This window comes from Chrysemys picta, chromosome 7, assembly GCF_011386835.1.
Source record: "Chrysemys picta bellii isolate R12L10 chromosome 7, ASM1138683v2, whole genome shotgun sequence".
Classification (NCBI taxonomy): Eukaryota; Metazoa; Chordata; order Testudines; family Emydidae; genus Chrysemys; species Chrysemys picta.
In genome coordinates this window covers 33,937,406-33,959,068 of record NC_088797.1, presented here as the reverse complement: position 1 = coordinate 33,959,068, position 21,663 = coordinate 33,937,406, and the positions used below count along the sequence as shown (strand labels likewise).

Here is a 21,663-nt window from a genome sequence, read left to right as displayed (position 1 = left end):
TAGGAGGGCAGGTCATGGAATGGACATGTGCAACATATCTCAAAGAACAACAGTTACAGAAGGTTAGTAACCGTTTTTCCTTCTTCCAGTGATTTCACATACGTATTCCACTCTAGGTGACCCCCAAGCAGTTGAATAGGTCATCAACACTTTGACTGCAGAACAGCTCGACCAAATTTGGGATAATCTCTGGACTGTTGAGTGACGGTGTAATGGAAGGAAAATGTGTGCACCAATAACCAGGTCACTGCTTTACTAATGTCCTTAATAGGGATCTGCGCTAGAAATGCTGCTGAGGATGCTTGCGACCTTGTGGAATGAGCAGTCAGGTTAGCTGGTGGCAAAACACCTGCTCGATTGTAACAAGTACACCTCTACCCCGATATAACACGACCCGATATAACACAAATTCGGATATAATGCGGTAAAGCAGTGCTCGGGGGGGGGGGAGAGGGGGGGCTGCGCACTCTGGTGGATCAAAGCAAGTTCAATATAATGCGGTTTCACCTATAACACGGTAAGATTTTTTGGCTCCCGAGGACAGCGTTATATTGAGGTAGAGGTGTACAACTACATGAAGTGATACTGTACATGACAAAATTGTCTGTGAAGAGATTGGGAGACCCTTCACCCTGTCAGCTACAGTTAAGAACAGTTAGGTGGACTTTCAGAATGGTTTAATCCTGTCTATGTAGAAAGCTAGGGCTCATCTAACATCCAATGAATTAAGGCATTGTTCATTCCTATTTGCATATGGCTTTGGGTAAAAGACAGATAGGTAGATTGCTATGAATTGCAAAAACACTTTTGGGAGGAAAGTGGGGTGAAGACATAAATGCACCTTATCTTTAAAGAAGACTGTGTATGGAAGCTCTGATATGAGGGCATGGAGCTCCGAGACCCTTCTGGCCAATGTGATAGCCACTAAAAAAACTACTTTCCAGGCGAGGTATAATAAGGAGCACGTTGCCAAAGGTTCAAATGGTGGTCCCATAAGCTTTGAATAGACTAAAGTTCAGTTCTCAGGGAGGAATGGGCTCTCTAACTTGAGAGTATAATCTTTCTATGCCTTTGAAGAATCGGATATACATGTTATTGGAAAAAAGGATCGGTTATCCACCCAAGGGTGGAAAGTGATATTACTACAAGGTGAACCTTGATAGAGGATTGCTAAGTTTTCTTGTTTCAGGTGCAATCGGTATTCAAGTATTTCTTGTAAGGATGACTGCGTGGGTGAGACTCCGCGTTGGAACGCCCAGAAAGAAAACCACTTCCACGTTGAAAGGTACGTAGCCCTGGTGGAGGGGTTTCTATTACAGAACCTGACAAACTTGCTCTGAGCAAGTCTGCTCTCTGGGATTTAGACATGGAGCTTCCAAGCTGTTAATTGAAGGGAGCTCAGATTTGGGTGGAGCAGCCAACCGTAGTTCTGAGAGATCAGGTCCAGGTATAAAAGAAGCAGGATTGGAGTTGACATTGAGAGGCCTACGAGAACCAGTGTTGGCAGGGCCTTGCTGGGGCTATCAGAACAAGAAGAGCCTGGTCCCATTTGATCTTTAGCAGTATTCTGTGCACAAGAGGGATAGGGGGGAAAGTGTAGTAAAGATGTCCCATGCATGGTAGCAGAAAGGCATCCATGATAGAACCTGGTCTGTGGCCTGGGAGGGAGCAGAATTGGTGATACTTCCTGTTGTACCTAGTTGCAAATAGGTTTATCTGGGGAGTCCCCCAATGCCAGAAAACATCTCTCGCCACATCCGGGCGAAGGGACCACTCGTGGTGACTGGAAAAAGACCTGCTGAGGTGATCTGCCAGCTTGTTTTGTGTTCCTGGAAGGTAATAGGCCTCGAGGTTGATTGAGTGGGCTATGCAAAACTCCCCATAGCTGAGTCGCTTCTTGACAAAGAAGGGAAGAGCAAGCTCCTCCTTGCCTGTTGAGATAAAACATGGTTACAGTGTTGTCCATGAGAACAAACAAGTTTCTGCCCATAATGTGGGGCAGGAAGGCCTGACATGCTAGGCGAACCACTCTGAGTTCCCTGACATTGATGTGGACTGAAAGTTCCTCTGGAGATCAAAGGCCTTGAGTTCTGAGGGGCCCCAGGTGAGCTCCCCACCCTAGTGCTGATGCCTCTAAGACCAAACTGTCATTGACGGTTGAGAGGTGTCAAGGCTGAATCCCCACTCTGTCACTTTGAGTACAGAAGGTGGGAGCCCGCAAGCATTTTAAAAATTAATACTTGCCACTCCAGGCTTGTATTAAATTCCCAAGGTTCCAGTTTTTCTCTGACCTTGGCTTGGTAAATGCTGCCATCACCCAAATGCAAAAAAAACCCTTGGACCGAGGAAGGAGCACTTGGGAATTTCTCCCTGTGGGGTATCCTCAAGCCCTTTCACCCCCACCCCCCTCTGGGGAAGAGCTGAGAAAGAAAACAAAGGAAATTAGCTGTTGTTACCAACTAATCAAACAACATGCACAAACCTCTTAGGACACCAAAAATCCAATTATGTTCTTAAAAAAAGGTAAATTTTATTAAAAACAAAAAGGAAGAAAATACATCTGGAACTTAGGCTTTTGCTAGATTTTAAAAGAGCAATTCCAAAAATTAAGCACCCAAAATAGCTTTCTTAAGGGTTAGCTTAAAGGTTACAAGCAAACAAAAGCATCTCGGGTTAGCACAGAGGAGTCCACAAGCCTTAAAAAATGAACAAAAATTAACCTAATCGCATCTATTTAAACATGCCCTGTCCAATGATTTCTTCTAGGTATGGAAGATGAATTTTTATACCTGGTTCAAGCCTTACACAGCATTCCTGCTTATAGCATTGCTGCTCCGTGTCTCCTTCTCCAGAGAACAACAGACAAAGGGAAACTTTCTTTCCCAATTTTAAAAAGTTTTTCCTTCCCATTGGCTCTTTTGGTCAGGTGCCCACTTTTTCTTTTCCTTTACCTGGGGGACTTTTTAACTCTTTACAGGTAAAGCAAGTAGAGAACAGATACCAAGAGGGATTTTACAGCTAACTGGCTGGCTGGGTGTCCATCAAAGGGAGCTCCCCCGCCCCACTTCATTTATCACATGCCCCCCAAATCACAGACGGTGCTGGCCAGCCTGGTTCAGGTCGGGTCCACACCGGCTGGGATTTCTTCCTGGAGGTTTAGGAAACAGAGTTAATAAGATACGTGCACCTCTAATTTTATTAATAATTACATGAAGAACTAAACAGTACTTTTTACAGTTCAAGGACTACAATGACTTAGAATGCAGAGATATTTTTACCCGGCTGATTCTGGGAAACCTTCCTGGGAGAGTGCATCAGCCACTTTGTTAGAGGCTCCTGAAATGTGTTGTATTTTAAAATCAAAGTCTTGAAGAGCTAAACTCCACCAAAGAAGTTTTTTGTTAGTCTCTTTGACTGTGTGAAGCCACTTCAGTGCAGCATGGTCAGTCTGCAGGTGGAACCGCCGTCCCCAAATATATGGGTGTAGCTTCTCCAGAGCATACACAATGGCGTAACATTCTTTTTTCTGAGACTGACCAGTGGCTTTCCCTCTCAGAAATTTTTTTGCTGAGAAACACGACAGGATGGAATTGTTGATCTGGTCCTTCTTGCATTAAAACTGCTCCCACACCACGCTTGGATGCATCTGTGGTTACGACGAACGGTTGCTTGAAGTCCAGGACCCTCAGTACAGGGTCAGATGTAAGGATCACCTTAAGCTGGTTAAATGCTTTCTAACACTTCTTAGTCCATTGAATTGTATTTGGTTGTTTTTTCCTGGTCAGGTCTGTCAGTGGGGTGGCAATTTGGCTATAGTGTGGTACAAATCGTCGGTAATTCCTGACCAAGCCCAAGAAGGATTGGACCTGCTTCTTTGACTTAGGGACAGGCCAATTTTCGATAGCATTTACCTTAGCCTGTAGGGGATTGATAGTACCTTGACCCACCTGGTATCCAAGGTATGTTACCTTGTTTAGGCCTATTTGACAGTTTTGGGCCTTAACCGTTAATCCTGCCTCCCTTATGCACTGGAAGACAGCTTGGAGGTGTTCCAGGTGTTCTGCCCATGAATCTGAGAATATAGCCACATCGTCAAGGTAGGAGACTGCAGATTCCCCAAATCCAACCAGAAGGTTATCTACCAATCTCTGGAAGGTGGCAGGTGCATTTCGCAGTCCAAAAGGGAGCACATTAAATTCATACAGAATACACGGGTGATGAAGGCTGACTTTTCCTTGGCTGGGTCATCTAGTGGCACTTGCCAGTACCCCTTGGTTAAGTCTAAGGTGGAGATGAACTGGGCACATCCCAGTTTCTCCAATAGCTCATCTGTGTGTGGCATTGGATAGTTTTCTGGGCAAGTTACAGCATTTAGTTTACGGTAGTCCACACAAAAGCGGATTTCCCCGTCTGGTTTGGGAACCAGAACCACTGGAGAGGCCCATGCACTCTCAGAGGGGCGGATTACACCCATCTGTAACATGTCCTTGATTTCCCTTTCTATTGCGGTTTTGGCTTGAGGAGCCATCTGGTAGGGTTGGGCTCTAATTGGGCGAGCATCACCTGTGTCAATGGAGTGGTACGCCCGTTCTGTCCACCCTGGGGTGGCTGAAAATATTGGCATGAAGCTGGTGCACAGCTCCTGGATTTGCTGTCGCTGCTTACATCCAAGGGTCATGGAAAGGCTTACCTCTTCCACGCCACTGTTGCTTTTTCCGTCAAAGTAGATTCCTTCAGGACACTCAGCATCGTCTCTTTCCTGGGCTGTAAACTGGAGACTCTTGAATTCTCGGGAACAAAAGGGCTTTAGAGAATTAACATGGTATATTTTAGATTTTAGGGTAGAGTCTGGGAATGCTCTGAGATAATTAACAGCTCCCAGGCGCTCTCTGACCATAAATGGCCCCTCCCACGACACTTCCATCTTTTTGGCCTGGAGCACTTTTAGGACCATGACTTGGTCACCTATTCTGAAAGAATACTTTCTGGCATATTTATCATACCAGGCCTTTTGCTCTTGTTGAGCATCCTGTAGGTTTTCTTGAGCAAGGGCTAGAGAGTCTTGGAGGATGTTTTGCAGGTTGGTTACAAAGTCCAAAATGTTAGTTCCTGGAGAAGATGTAACCCCCTCCTATTGCTGCTTCACCAACTGTAATGGCCCCTTAACTTCATGGCCATAAACGAGTTCAAAGGGTGAAAACCCCAAACTGGGATGTGGTATAGCCCTGTAGGCAAAGAGCAACTGCTGCAACACTAAGTCCCAATCACTGGAGTGCTCATTCACGAATTTATGTATCATGGCCCCCAAAGTCCCATTAAACTTTTCCACTAGGCCATTTGTTTGATGGTGGTAAGGGGTGGCAACCAAGTGGTTTACCCCATGAGCTTCCCAAAGATGTTTCACGGTCCCTGCCAAGAAGTTAGTTCCTGAATCTGTAAGGATGTCTGAGGGCCAACCTACCCTGGCAAAAATGTCTGTCAATGCCTGGCTCATGCTTTTAGCACTGGTGTTGCTTACAGCTACTGCTTCCGGTCATCGGGTGGCAAAATCCATGAAAGTCAGTATGTACAGCTTTCTTCTGGGTGTCTTCTTAGGGAAAGGATGCAGAATATCCACAGCTACACACTGAAATGGAACCTCAATGATGGGGAGTGGCTGGAGAGGGGCCTTGACCTGGTCTTGGGGCTTTCCCACCCTCTGGCACACCTCACAAGACCGGACATAGGTAGAAACGTCCATGCCCATCCCCTCCCAGTGGAATGACTTCCCCAAACGGTCCTTGGTCCTGTTCACCCCAGCATGGCCACTAGGATGATCATGGGTTAAGCTCAAGAGCTTTTCCCTATACTTAGCTGGAACTACCAACTGTCTCTGAGGATGTCATTTCTCCTTGTGCCCACCAGAAAGAGTCTCCTTGTATAAGAGTTCTCCTTCTATAACAAACCTGGACCTGTTAGAAGAGCTGAGAGGCGGTGGGTCGCTCCGTGCCATCGTCCAAGCTCCCTTGAGTCTCTCATCCACTTCCTGCTCTGCCTGGAACTGTTCCCTTGATGCTGGAGACATTACTTCTTTGCTGGGTTGTGGACTTGGGCTTGGTCCCACTGGAAGTGATGCAGGTGATGGAGTTGTTTCCCTTGACTGTGAACCGCTCTCCGCTGGTACACTAGGATGTATTTCAGGCTCCAGTTGAGCCTCTTGCGCCGGTCTAGCCGCTGCTACAGGTGCAGGCTCTGTGGCGCCCTTTGGTGCTGGCTCCCCTGACTCTGGTGAGGTTGCAAGCACGGGCTCTAATACTGACTGCTCCGCAGGTTCCGATCCTTGGGCTGGTTCTGGCTGGGTTCCAGGAACTGGATTTACAACTGCTGCCATAGACTCTTGTCTGGAGTCTCGTTCCACCACCTCTGGCTGGGTTCCTGTAGGAGGTTCAGGAATGGAGTTAGGTGTAGAGGCCTGTTTAGCCTGGCTGCGGGTGACCATCCCCACCCTTTTTGTTAGCCTCACATGGTTGGCTAAGTCTTCTCCCAGCAGCATGGGAAGGGGATAATCATCATAGACTGCAAAAGTCCATATTCCTGACCAGCCCTTGTACTGGACAGGCAACCTGGCTGTAGGCAAGTTAAAAGAGTTGGCCTTAAAGGGTGGTGCCGTCACTTGGGCCTCTGGGTCGATGAATTTGGGGTCTACCAGGGATTGGTGGATACCTGACACCTGTGCTCCAGTGTCTCTCCACGCAGTAATCTTCCTCCCACCCACACTCACAGTTTCCCTTCGTTCTGGGGGTATTTGCGAGACATTTGGGCCTGAAGGCTCTTGGTGGGACTCTGGGGTGATGAGCCGTAGTTGGCTGATGCTCTTGGGGCAGTTGGCCTTCACATGCCCCAGCTTGTTACATTTAAAGCATCGCCCAGCTGACTGCGGGCTGGGGCGAGATGGGTGGTTGGAGAGTGGGGTGGTGGGATGAGAGGGCATCTGGGGTCTCCCTGGCTGTGTGGAGGGCTCCTCCTTACAAGGTGGGACTTTGGGCTGACCCCGATGGTGGGGTGTCGTCTCAGGTTGCCCCTTCTGGTATCTGCACCAACTGCTACTAGCTTTCTTCTTCTCCGCCACCTCCAGCCATTTGCTTCCGATCTCCCCCACCTCTATTACAGTTTTGGATTTTCCATTTAGGATGTACCTTTCTATTTCCTCAGGAACACCCTCTAAGAACTGCTCCATTTGCATTAGGAAAGACAGAACTTCCAGAGATTTAACACTTGCTCCTGATATCCAGGCATCCCAATTTTTTACAGTGTGGTAGGCGTCAGGAAAATGCCACGTCTGGTTTCCACCTTAGGGCTCTGAACTGCCGAAGGGCATGCTTGGGTGTTAGCCCCATTCTAATTCTGGCCTTTTGTTTAAAAAGGTCGTATTCATTCATGTTCTTCTTTAGGCATTTCAGCTGCCACCTCTGCTAAGGGTCCACTGAGTTGCGGCCTCAGCTCCATACTGATCTATAGGGGTGTTGTACCCAAGGCAAGCCCTTTCAAAATTTTCTAAGAAGGCCTCTGTATCATCGCCTACTTGTATGTGGGGAATTTCTTGGAAAGGGAAGCAGTACCTGGAGGACTGTTAGGGTTACCTGGTGGACCCAGCTTAGCCCTTTCCAGCTCTAAGTGCCTCAGCTCTAACTCTGCCCCCAAGCGCTTCGCCTGCATTTCCGCCTCCAAGCGCTTCGCCTCTCTTTCCGTTTCTGCCTCCAAGCACTTCGCCTGTCTCCTCTCCTCCGCTTCCAACTTCAAGCACTTCGCCTCTCTTTTGTCCTCCACTTCCAAGCGCATCATCTGTAGGAAGAAATCCCCGTCTTCCACAGTCAGAACTCGGTCTTGGTTAAAGCCATTCTTCCAGCTTGGCACCTGGATCTTGGTCGGGGGAGGGCTGACCCTTCCCTCCTGGGAAGTTCCCGGTCCCCCATCCCCTCTCTTCATTTCTGTCATGGAGCTGGATGTCTGGGCTTGATCTAGATCTGTCTTCTCCGTGGCATGCCGCTTTGGGAAGACTAGTCGCTCTAGAGTTTCCGTGCCTGACCTCAACATCATGCACAGGCTGCCCTACTCTAGTCTAACTATTTTGTTGACATGAAGCTAGAAAATATTTTTAAAAATATATAAACTGCTTGTTGGACTCCCTGGCTTTGAAGGCTAATCCTTTGGCGTGCCTGTTCCCCCTCAGGCAGCAAAGAAAAGAAAAGAAAAAAAACTCCCTGGCTTTCAAGCAGGTTGTTTGAAAGGTTCCTTTCCTTCAAAAGGAAAAATGTGTCCTTTTCAAATCCTAAGGTCTGTGCTTCTGGTTCAAAATGATCCCACCACTCTGCCACCATGTGAAAACTGAATCCCCACTCTGTCACTTCGAGTACAGAAGGTGGGAGCCCGCAAGCATTTTAAAAATTAATACTTGCCACTCCAGGCTTGTATTAAACTCCCAAGGCTACAGCTTTTCTCTGACCTTGGCTTGGTAAATGCTACCACCACCCAAATGCAAAAAGCCCCCTTGGACCCAGGAAGGCGCACTTGGGAATTTCTCCCTGTGGGGTTCCCTCAAGCCCTTTCACCCCCCCATCACCCCCCGGGAAGAGCTGAGAAAGAAAACAAAGGAAATTAGCTGTTGCTACCAGCTTATCAAACAATATGCACAAACCTCTTAGGACACCAAAAATCCAATTCTATTCTTAAAAAAGGTAAATTGTATTAAAAACAAAAAGGAAGAAAATACATCTGGAACTTAGCCTTTTGCTAGATTTTAAAAGAGCAATTCCAAAAATTAAGCACCCAAAATAGCTTTCTTGGGGGTTAGCTTAAAGGTTACAAGCAAACAAAAGCATCTGGGGTTAGCATGAATTTTTATACCTGGTTCAAGCCTTACACAGCATTCATGCTTATAGCATTGCTGCTCCATGTCTCCTTCTCCAGAGAACAACAGACAAAGGGAAAGTTTTATTCCCGATTTTAAAAAGTTTTACCCAGGGCCATCCCTAGCTATTCTGGGGCCCTATGCTCCTTGACCCTTGAGGTGCATTATCAGGGATCTGATTGACTTGAAACATCCATCTAGAAGGTAAGCTCTGGCCTGAGTAGAGTTGAACAGCACCCCAATGAACTCTATCCTCTGTGCCAGAGTGAGGGTAGTTTTCTCGATATTTCTCAGAAGGCCTAGGGCCTTGAAGTCAACTGGACAAGTCAAATGTTGGACACTACCTGAGCCCTTGACCGACCCTGGACCAACTCTCGACCAGCCATTCATCTAGATAAGGGTAGACTTGCACCCCTAACTTCATCAGGAAGGTTGCTACTACTGCCAGACATTTTGTGAACACCTGCAGAGCTGCAGACAGGCTGAATGGGATGACCGTGAATAGATAGTGCGAGTGTTTCACTACGCATCTAAGGAACGTTTTGTGTCCTTGGTATATTGAATTATGAAAATATTTCAGAACCTCAGAGTTACAAACACCAAAGTTATGAACTGACCAGTCAACCACACACCTCATTTGGAACCAGAAGTATGCAATCAGGGAGCAGCAGAGACAAAAAAAGCAAATACAGTATGGTACTGTGTTAAATGTAAACTACTAAAAAAAAAAAAAGGGGAAAGCAGCATTTTTCTTCTGCATAGTAAAGTTTCAAAGCTGTATTAAGTCAATGTTCAGTTGTAAACTTTTGAAAGAACCATAACATTTTGTACACAGTTACAAATATTTCAGACTTATGAACAACCTCCATTCCCAGGGTGTTCGTAACTCTGAGGTTCTACTGTAGGGATCTCTTAAATCAAGGGCAGCGTACCAATCCCCAGGATCCAGGGAAGGGATAATGGATGCCAGGGTGACCATGTGGAACTTTATTCTCTTGAGATAGTTGTTGAGCTGTTGTTGATGCAGGTCTAAAATTTGTCTGAGACCTCCCTTGGCTTTTAGGATTAGGAAATAATGGGAGCAGAACTCCTTTCCTCTTAAATTCTGTGGAACCTTTTCCACAACTTCCACCTGAAGGAGAGATTGAACCTCCTGGGCCAGAAGTTCTTCCTGAGAGGGGTCCCTGAAGAGGGACGGGGAGGGAGGGTGGGAAGGAAGAGTAGAAATAAACTGGAGGGTTTATCCCACAGTCACTGTGCTCAACACCCAAAGGTCCATGGTGATACAGGACCATGCACTGAAGAAGTGGGAAAGACAGTTTGTAAACAAAGGAGAAACAGGGTCTGGCATCACGGGAACTGATAGGGTGTCCTCGAGCATCCTGTCAAAACACCTGCTTAGAACCCCTGGATGTCTGGGAGAGGCAGGCATTGGCATCAAGGTAGAAGGGGATAGTGGCTATATCTAACCCCTGCTTCTTTTCCTCTGAAAATCCTGACGAGCAGCCAGGGCAGAGTACTGGATGGCTGTTGAGGCCTGTAGTGCTTCCTTGAAGGCACTGGTGTGTACAATCCAAGCAACTTAAGGGATACCCTGGAGTCTTTTAACACATGAAACTTCGCATCAGTCTGTTCTGAAAAGAGCAAAGCGCCTTTAAAGGGTAGGTTCTGAAGGGTTTGCTGGACTTCCTGCAGGAGTCCTGAGGACTGCAGCCACGAACTTCTGCACATGGCCACTGCCAAAGTCATGAACCTGGCTGCTGAGTCAGCCACATCCAAAGCAGCTTGCAACAAGATCCTCGCCACTGATTTTCCTTCATCCACCAGCAAAGAGAACTCTTACCTAACCTCTTGAGGGAGCAAGTCTTTGAACTTCTGCATGGAGTCCCACATGTTAAAATCAAACCTGCCCAGCAGCACCTCCTGGTTTGCAAGTTTGTGTTGTAACCCCGCAGCAGAATACATTTTCCTACCAAATCCATTGATTTTGGGGTTGTACCCTGCCGACTCTGTCTTTCTCTCTCATTGGCAGCAGATACCATGGGGATTCGGGGATGGGGGGCAATGGGCGTACAGGAACTCATAACCCTGGGCAGGACCAGGGTTCGGCCCTTTTAGATGTGGAGGGAAGGGATGTGAGAGGCTGCCATAAGGTCTTCACAGGGTCCATAATGGCCTCATTGAGGGGCAAGGCTACTTTTGAACAGGGCCAGCTCTAGGCACCAGCCTGGCAAGCAGGTGCTTGGGGCAGCCACTCCGGAGAGGGGTGGCATGTCCAGCTATTCGGCAGCAATTCAGCGGACGGTCCCTCACTCCCGCTGGGAGCGAAGGACCTCTCACCGAATTGCAGCCGCAGTTCGCGATCGCGGCTTTTTTTTTTTTTTTTTTTTTGGCTGCTTGGGGTGGCCAAAACCCTGGAGCCGGCCCTGCTTTTGAAGGGCCCACAGCAGCTAAAATATCAAGTAGGCTATGTGAGGACACTTTCACTACCTCCACATGTATGCCCAGATTTAAGGCCACCCTCTTTAGCAACTTTTGATGAGCTTTATAGTCATCAGGGGGAGGGAGAGGTGACGCCCCCTCCTGAGACTGCCTCATCAGGGGAGGAGGTGGAGGCCAGCACTGGCTCTGGAAGCTATTCCTCCCTTTCTGCCTCTGTAGAATCCTGCTGTGCCGGGTCTTGTAGTACAAGACTGGGCTCAGTTCCAGAGTCCAGGCTGGGTGCTGGCTGATGGGATGATGCCACCCCCCTTTTCTTTCCAATAGGAGCCCTGGAAACTGGGGGAAACCCCCACATGTTCCAAAAGGGCCACAGGACTGGTGTAGGTCCCCAGTGACCTCTTGGTTATGCACTAGATGTTACTCCTCTGCTCATGTCCATGGAAGGGTAGAAATGCCTGGGGGAGTAGCGGAACAACTCCTCGGACAGGAGGAGTGAGACTCCACCTCTGACACAAATGATGATGAATCTTTGTCCAGTGACCATGGTGGTGCAGTTCCCACCAGTGGCAGAGACTGCTGTTGAGGTGGAGATGTCCACACCGAAGCAAGCATAGCCAGCTTCCCTTTTGATGGCACCCAAAGGCATGGACCCAAACAATGACCGGAACCAATGGCTTCCTTTCTGACTGCTGGCACTGATAACACCAACTCTTGTACTGCTGGTGATACTGGTACTGACAGCGAGAGAAGGTCTCTGGCAGCGGCCAATGCCTCCAGCGTGGTTGGTACCGAGATAGCGTTGGTACCGCGCTGTGCTGCAGATGTAGATGGCTCATCCGGTACCGGACTCAATGGTGCCTGCGTAGTGCTGGAATTAACGGTGCCGACTTCTGCGGTACCAAGACAGAAGAGTGCCTGGTTAGGTTCCACTCTACTCTGATCCCCATGTCTGGCCATCTTTGGCGACGGGGATTGTTCCTTCTCGGCTGACTGTTTCTTGTGCCCTTTCCTAGGCACTGGGGATGGTGATCGGAACTTGGACTCTAGTACGGTAGGAGGAGCACTCCTTACCTACACCGAGGCACTCAGTGCTGAGTCCGACTAGTCTGGCTCAGATGGAGGTCTCAGCGCTGCCTCCATGAACAAAAACTTCAGTTTGGCCTCCTGGTCCTTCTTTGTGCAAGGCTTAAAGTCTTTGAAGATCTGGCAACAGTCCCCAAAGTGAACTTCTCCCAGGCACTTCAGGCAGCTTGAGTGCATGTCACTAAGGGGCATAGCCTTTTTACAGGAGACGCAGGGCTTAAAGGCATGCCACGACACCGGGGAACAGACAAAAACTCTGCTAAGACACAAAGTTACAGAACTTCACTACAACTGACTACAACTATGTACAGATACAAGAAAAGAAGACCACTGAGAGAGCTTGCCAAAGCAAGGATAGCAGTTCCAGAAACTGTCACGGGCAGTAAGAAGGAACTGAGGGGACATGGGATCATCTGGGTGCTTTATACCAGTGCTATAAGTATGTGGCTGCAGAGGGTGCTAATGGGTACCACTGAGGGAAAAAATTTCCAGCCACTTTGCTCAGGACGCACGTGTACCTTGAGCATAATGCACATGAGCAATCACTCAAAAAACGACTAACATTCCTCTGTTCCCAGTGCTTTCGAACCCAGTACTTTTTCAGTGAGGTAACCTGGGTGTCTATGAGGTTTTGTGCTTAGAGGATTAAAGCACCCAGCTCTCTAACTTCCAGCCAGGGCTCAGGCTCATGCCCTGTGGTGTTGCTGGTTTACTTGTTAATTTAACCTTCTCTTTGCCTAATTCTGCCCATGGTGGAAACTCATTGATTTTAAAGGCAAGAGGGGGCCCATTCAATAATCAAGGCTGATCCCCTGCATCCCATGGGCCATCACTTGCAGCAGAGCTACAGAGTATCATATACAGAGATGCCCACTATGGATTTAAAGACTCCAAGCGATGGAGAATTCACCACACAGCAAGGCCATCTGTATGGTAACAGCAGCTCCCCTCCACTGTGCACCCAGACAGAGGCCAGTGGAAAAGAGCACAGCTTTGTTCCCTTTCTGGAGGCTTTGCTTCTCTCTAAGGTATAATTTATTATTATTATTATTTATTATTAATTTGTATTACTATAGCACCTAGGAACCCCCATCATGGACCAGGACAGCGTTGTGCTAGGTGCTGTATAAACACACAAGAGAGATGGTCCATGCCCCAAAGAGTTCACAGTCTAAATCCAGAAGGAATAATACTTTTTGCGTGTCTGTATCTTCACATTAGAAATTCAGGTCTCATCTGAGGCAGTGTTGTCTAGTGGTGAGGACACTGAACTGAGACTCGGGACACCTGGGGTCTATTTCTAGCTCAGGCACTGCCTGCTGTATGACCATGGGCAAGTCCCTTCCCATCTCTGCCCTCTGCTTCTTCTCACATACTGTGAGCTCTATATGCATGTGCAGTGCCAGGCATGACAGGGGCCCCAATCTCAGTAAGGATCTGTGCAGCACCCAGCATGATGGGCATCCCCCACTCGGCTGGGACCTCTAAGTGCTACTGTAATAATAACTGTCTAACTTGTTTTTCCAGGAAGACTCTCTGGACAAAGGTAGAACTAGTAGGATGACGACACTAGAGATATTATCATTTACCCATTATTGATATCATGGCAGTACTGAGAGCCCCAAATCAAGATTGAGGCAGAGTCCAGTCAATAACTAGTATGTCAATCGACGTAACACAGCACTTGCACAATTTGAAAGACTCAGAGGTTTGAAGGCCAGAAGGGACTGTTCTGATAGTGCCTCCTGCATGTCCTGGGTAACAGAAACCCACCCAGTGATTTATGCATCCAGCCCAGGTCTGGTGGCTGAGCTACAGCAGAGCTTTTAGAAAGATGTCCAGTCTTGATGAAGAATCCACTCAGTCCCAATGGTTAATTCCCCTCACTGTTAAAAATGTGCATTCATTTCTAATCTGAATTTATCCAGCTTCAGCTTCAGCTTCCAACCATAGGAACTTGTTCTGCCTTTGTCTGTGAGGTCTGCTATCAGAAATCATCTCCCCAGGGTGGTACTTATGGCTGTGACCAAGTCATCTCTTACCTTATATAGTGTCTCTGGTCAGTAAGGAGCTTTATTCCATTCAGTACACATGTACTCTCTCTCTTCTCTCCACTAGAGAGCAGAAATTAACAAGACAGGATTTCAACCCAGTAAGCATCACTTTTAAGTATCACCAAACCATTTTAAAATAAGGCAACTCACTCAGCTCCTCCAATCCTTATCTTAGAAAGGAGACAAAGATGAGACAATTCTATTATAATGGCTGGTCTAGAAAAGGGAGAATAGGAGCTTCTGTTCTCTCTGTCTCCTGATGCAGGGACAAGGGGACATTTGGTGAGAGTGAAAGGTGGGAGATTCAAAACCAATAAAAGGAAATCCCCTTTCACACAACGTGTGATCAGCCTATTGGATTTACTGCCACAGGGTGGTGTTGCAGCTAAGAACTGAGCACAAATCAAACTGGGATTAGATGCTTATAATGATATCAAGAATATACCAAGTACGCATTGTAAGTGAGAAAGAATGTCTGCTTGCATTACAAAACTGTCGTTTTCCCAGATCCTTAGTCCATGTGGACCCCACTCATGGTGCATTCATGCAGGTGAGACACATATGCACCATGAGCGGGATACACATGGACAAAGACTTGAAGAAAGGACAATAATTTTGGCAGGGATACTTAAACCTCCTCGCTCAGGGCTTAAGCCAATCTCTAACTATTAGAGATCAGGGTGAGACTAGGCCTAGCTTATACTTAAAATGTAGGTCAACATAGCTACATCACCTAGCTACCATTGCTCTGGGAGGTGATGTTCCTATAGCAATGGAAAACCCCTTCCATGGGTGTAGGCTTTGTCTACACTACGGGGCTATGCCAGCATAGCTACAGTGATGTAGTTATTCCATTATAGTCCCTGTAGTGTAGACATGGCCCAGCTGTTTGGGGGCAGATTTTCTCACATGTGCTTACTGTGGTGTTCTTGCATCTTCCTCCAAACATTGCCTTGCTTGTCCTGCCCACACGCAGTCACTATAGATAGATTTTCCTTGGAAGCATTGGGTGTTGGGCACTGCTAGAGCTAGGATAGTAGGCCAGATGGACCTAAGGTCTGATCCAGTCTGGCAACGCCGATGTTCCTACGAGTGCTGGCCTGTGTGAAGTGCCCAGGTAGCCCCATCTCGTAGATACGCGACCTGTCACACGGGCATTCCAATCACTTGCTTACTCACCAGTACGTCTCCGCAGACACAGCGCCATTCACATTCACACAGTAATGGAATCTGATCTGCAAATCAACAAGGTATCAGGAGAGTCAGGACCTCATGCTGGGCACTGCACAGATCCCAGCCGAGACTGGGACCCACTCCGGGCTGGCATCTGCACAGACTGCAACTGAGATCAGGGTCACCATCGTGCTGGGCACCACACAGACTCTGACTGAGATTAGGACCCCTGTTGTGCTGCCCATTGCTCTGCCCACTCACCTGACTGACATGCTAAGCATAGACAAGGTTGGGTGCTCCCTAGCTGTGTGGGCTTCAGCAATATGAGTTGCCTACACAGGGGAGCAAAAGTATTCCTTAGGCACACTTGCTGCCCTGTGTGGGCATGTGGAACCCTGCATGTCTTAGACCAGCTCCAAGCAGGGCCAGGCAGCCTATCGCGTATCCCCCACTTTCCGTTGCCTTCTCGCAGCCAGGCCTCGTGGAGAGGTTTATGAGTCTGCTACAGCCTTTTGGCACTAGGAACTGGATCCTTCAGCTCAAGAAGCAGTGGTTCAATTCCTGCTTGCAAATCACAAAGCACAGGATTCAATTCCTGCTGCTGCCAGCCCATCTAGGGAAGGGCAAGAGATCTGTGTTTGAGGGAAGGAGAACCCAAGTCAGGGCGGTGCCAGTCACAAAAACTGGCATAGACACCTGTGCAAAAGAGAGGAGTCTAGCGCAGAGACCCAGTGGATAAGCTGGGGTACTGTTGTCTGGGAAAAGGTAACACCATGGAAGGGGATAATGATGGGCTATAATACAAGAGCTTGTAGGAGGATTCATCCTGACAGAGTAATGAACAACAATTAAACCAGCTGAAATGACAAAGCCAAAGGGGTGTTGCCCAATAGATAGGCACTGGGGCAAGTTCTGAGGGAGTAACTGTGTGGGAGCTGATGGAGCTGTGCCAGGGAATGTAAATTGGCCCAGGGATTACATGTATGCTGCAAGAAGTAATTAAAACAGGCCCTGATTGTTGGGCGGGGAAAAGGGAGCTTTAAATCCCAGCTGTGCTACCTGTACTCTGGGGCTGTGCAACCCGGCCCCCGGAAGTTAAGAATAACCCCAGGGCTGCTCTGCTTCCTGGAATACCCATTGTACAATGTGGTCCAGCCACATCCCCACTACTCCGGGAGGTTGGTCTGAAGGTGAGCCCTCATGCCAGTCAGGGGAGCCCTTTGCTCAGAGGAGACTTTCAGGGGAATATTTCCCCCCAGGGCAGCGCAAAGGGGCCTTAGTGTCATTGCAAACCAGGTGGCGTTACCTTTGGGTGCACCAAGCTGATCTTGTGTATGAACTGTTTTACTGCCAGACAGTCCATCATCAGAACCCCAGGCCTTTCGTGGAGCTGAGAATAAAATAAAGAAGCTGCTTTTCCATGCCCTAAAATACAGCCATGGCTTTGACTGCTGCTTGCAAGGTCGCTGCAAAACCGCTAGGGACAGAAATGGGATCACCTCATGGGAGAACCGAAATAAGAGAGACGTCATCATTGGCGGGCAAAATAAACTTCCTAACTAATAATAGGGCTCAATTCTCCCTGTGTCTGAACTCTGTGGAACCAGGCCGGCACTGAGTCAGGGAACCATAATCAGCTCCTTGATCCAGAGCCAGCCCAGCCCCAGCATCAGTTAGAGCCACCAAGAGACAGATAGATCTAACATATGCCAGTGGCGTGTCAGCATACTGCCAATCAGATCCATGGTGTCTCTAGCCTGCCCCCGATGCCAGGGTTGGCTGGGATGTTGATGGCTTGGTTTATGCTGACAGAGTTATGGCCAGAATCCGTTCACCTAAATGGTATAAAGAGGCTGGATCAGGAACTAGAATCTGGCCCTTAGTCTTGAATTCGGTGTCTTCAAGAGCAGCTGAGGCTGTGCTAGAAAGAGTCACATACATATGGGTCAGTGCTCTCAGATGGGTGCCTGAAGTCGGGTACTCATGGCCTGATTTGTGTGCACCCACAACTCCCACCAATGACAGCAGGGGCTGCAAGCGCCAAATGCCACAAGAAATCAGTCCGCTCTATTTATATTTAGGGACCTAAATAAATGGCCTAGATTCCAGAACAGCTGCGCTCCGGCGCCTTGCGACTTTGGAGAGGTTGGTTGTGGGGTGTATTGTGGGGGTCCCAGTCCCCATCCTAGCTCCATTGTCACACACAGTCATCAGCCTGAGATTACCTCTGCTAGAAAGTGATTATTTGCTTCAGGAAAGATGTTATTTGTACTATGGTAACACTTTGAGGGCCCAACTGAGATCGGCGGCCCATTACTCCGGGCCCTGAAGATAATCTCAACTGAGATTGTTGGGGTCTGTGTGGTGCCCAGCCTGATGGGGACCTCGATCTTGGTTGGGGTCTGTAGGTGTTACCTTAATACAAATACTTGTCTTGTCTTTAATCTCTGGGGGTCCAGTCCTGCAGGGTGTGGCATGCTATCAGCTTCCACTAGAGTCAAGCCAAGGGTATTCGGCATCTCCCAGGAGGCGCTCAGCACCTGGCAAGGTCAGGCCTCAAGTTGGATGCCACGTGATACTTGGAAGTGACTTTGAGAAGTATGACCAAGTGAGCAGGAAAGTCAAACCTCGAAGGCCAGCTGGAGTGCGGTAGAATCCAGGGGTTCGTGGCTACATCCACCTGCCGGCCAAGGCCTGGTCCAGGACACAGAGAACTCAGCCAGCATCCCGTCCATTTCTGCACAAGGGAGAGATTCTGGGTCACATGTGCCAGAACGAACTAGTTCAATCTGAAGCTTCATGCTACCGAAACCAATTAAAAGCACTGGCTCCCATAGAGGCAGAGTGGTGCTTTAGTGAGCAGGGCACGAGCCAAGACGCCTGGGTTCTATTCCCAGCTGTCACTGTCTTCCTGTGTGACCTTGGGCAAGTCCTTGCCCCCTCAGTGCTTCTGTTTCCCCTCACACCCTGTGTCTGTTCAGCCTATGAGCTCTTTGGGACAGGGCCTGTCTCTCACTAGGTGTGTGTGCAGCACCTAGCCCAGTGGAGCCCGATTGTACTGGGAGTGCCACAGACACACAGGGGCAGATAGTCCTTGCCTGGAAAAGCTTGCAAGCTAACTTGACACATGGTGGGTGGGGACACAGAGAGGGAACAGACTTGCCCAGGGTCACACCGCAGGTTGGTAATAGAACCCAGGTGTCCTGATGCTCAATCTTGTGCCCTATGAACATCAAGATCTCACTGCAAATAAATTGGGAATAGAGACGCTTTAGCTTCCGGGCACAAGCCAAACTCTAAAGCAGGGTTTCTCAACCCATGGGTCACGACACAAAATTGGGTCACCAGAATACCTCGAAGAGTTGTGGGGCTAGCTGGGCTCAGCTCCTCAAGCTGGGCATTGCGACCTGATGCACAGGATCATCACGCCGCTCAGGTTGGCCCAGCCACTCCTCCGTCATGATGATGGGGGGGGGGCAACTGGCCGGGCCAAATTTAAGTGAGTTGTGCTGCGATCCCAGGTGCTAGATTGCAATGCCATTCACACAAATTTGGGCCAGCCAGGTGGGGGGGCAGGCCAAACCTGAGCAGCGCTGTGACCCTGGAGGTTACAAAGCCCAGAGGAGGAAACCAAGTCCAGCCAGCCCTGTGCGTCAGAAGCTGGGAGGGAGTGGCTGATGTCCTGTTCTCTGGTAAGCACCAGCCCCACTATGAACTCCCACCCTGCATTCGGGCTACACCCCATCTTTCTTACTCCCTGTTCTGCCCCTCAACTCAGAGCCTCTGATGTACCTCTTTCGCACAGCAGGGCAAATCCTCATCTGTCATATCACTCATTCTGGACCCCAGACCCCCAGATCTTCCCCCAATGCACCCCCAGCCCCTTCTGTCACCAAATTCCCTATCCCTTTACCCTTGTATTCTATGCCCAGGCTCCCCAAAAACCCCAACTTCTTCCTCACTACACCCTTAGGCTTCCCCATTTCACCTCCAGGCCCCCAAATTCCCCATACCCTCTTTCCCTCATGGGCTGTGGCGAGGCAGTATTTGTTTTTTTGCGGGGGGTGTCTCAGCTCACTGCCCCTCCTGCCCAGTTGCCAGTGAGGGCATCTTGGGAGGGCATGGGGGGGGGGGTCATGACAGGCCTCAAAGTTTTACAAATGGGCCCTGAGCAGTTGAGAACCAGTATTCTAGGTCAGTGGTCTCCAAACTTTTTTGATCGCGCACCCCTATCAATAAAATTTTTTTGAGCACGCAACCCCTGCCACGCCGCAGGGTTGGCTCTACCATTTTTGCTGCCCCAAGCAAAAAAAAGGAAAAAGAAAAAAGCCGCTTGGACTCCTGCCCGAACTGCCGAAGCGGCGCTGCTCCGGCGACACTCCTCCTGCCACGCAGCCCAAAGGATCCTCTTGCGCACCCAACCTTGGAGACCACTGTTTTAGGTGATTAAACTTTCCCCTATGTACAGGTGACTCCAGAACAGCCCATTTTGTGGTTCCTCACCATACCCTGAAGCATGTGGTAGGGGGCCGCAGAGACATAAAACCAAAAGAACCTTGGTTTGATCCAGTCTGGCAGTCCCATTGTCCCTTCTGTAATGCTCCCATTGAGGGTGGAAAGCCATGATTTCACCAGCAAGGAAGGGGTTAATTCCCACTGAGGGCTCTTGATTTAGCCAAACAAGATGCAATGGCTGGGAGTTGCAGTCAGCAGAACTCAGAGTACAAAGAAGGAACATATTTTAACAGAGAGGAGGATCAGCCACTAGAACAGCTTCCCCAGGATTTGCCAAGGGTCTATGGAGACAGATTTGAGGGTTTTGTTTTGTTTTTACCTTTCCAGATCTGCTCATTGAGGATTTTAGAGCAAAAATTCCCTGCTGCAGCAACTGTAGGAAGAAAATACAAGGCAGGTGTTAAACCCAAAGGAACAACACAGACAGCAGAATCCTCATTATGTTTCACTCTACTCACTAGTGGTCGTGCACCGGAGCTGGCTTGCGCCATGCGTAGAATCACTGAGATCAAAGGAAACCAGCACTATCCCTTCCAGGGCTAATCCTTTCAGCTGCCTTTCTTCCTCACTCTCAAGGCAAATTATGAGATATTCTAAAATCTGAAATGGTAGGAACCGTGAGAAAGAGATTGGCCCCTCTGGGAAAGCACAAGAGCAGGAACCGACCCCGGAGAAGTGCAGCTCATCTCTGAAAAGCGGCAAAGCCAAAACGCCCAAAGAGATGCCAGAGTCAGAGCTGCTGAACACAGGGACACAGGGCTAGCAGACGTGGTGTATTGAAAACCGTGTTAAAATTGTGATCTATCACTTTAAACTTTTAGGGGGGCTCCTGGTCTTGCTTCCAGACAAGGGACTCTGTAGGAAAGCATATGATCTGGGCCGAGTGCAGACTGAGTCAGTTCTGATACAAGCAAGACTGCAGCAAGATGGGGTGAGTTGTGCCTCTCTGTATTAGGCTGCAGCCTGCTTTTTCTGTCCCTGCATTTGGGATCATGTCTGTTATCATTCAGAACTCAAAAAAATAGCATAGTGTGATGCAATGTTCCAGCAACAGTATTTATGGTTGTGACTAACTTCCCTGTGTGTATGCCAGAAACATAACAGTAGGGAGCTCCTGGGTTACTGAGGCCAGTCCCCTGCCATTGCAGGCAACTCTGTTCCAGAATCCATGTTAAAACTGAGTGATTGGCCCAATCCTCCTGTTAGAAAGCTGTTCCAGACCCGGGGCCGGCTCTGGCTTCCCCCCCCCCAAAAAAAATCGGGGCAGCCAGAACGGCAAAGCGGGGAGAAAAAAAAAACTGCGGGGCAGCCGGAGCCAGGGTGCAGGGGGACTCCCTGCGCTGCAGACGTGCCCCAGCTACCGGGGGGGAGGGGGAGGGAGTGGGGGGAGAGAGAGAAAGGGGGCGGCCAGGGCTTCAGCGGGGCGCTTGCCACGTGGCCCCAACCGCTGTGCCGCCTGCCGGGAGGGCTCCGCACCACTCCAGTCAGTGGGGAGAAAACAATGCGGGC

General features: G+C 48.9%; 1 long non-coding RNA gene across 1 annotated transcript; it reads right to left on the bottom strand.

Moving 5' to 3' along the window:
* Positions 1 to 11,320: 11,320 nt before the first annotated feature.
* LOC135972594 (uncharacterized) lies at positions 11,321 to 21,338 on the bottom strand. The gene is made up of 3 exons (XR_010589084.1): positions 20,474 to 21,338; positions 18,267 to 18,376; positions 11,321 to 17,029 (listed from the first exon to the last, which is right to left on the bottom strand). It is a non-coding gene; the product is annotated as an uncharacterized LOC135972594 (long non-coding RNA).
* Positions 21,339 to 21,663: the final 325 nt, after the last annotated feature.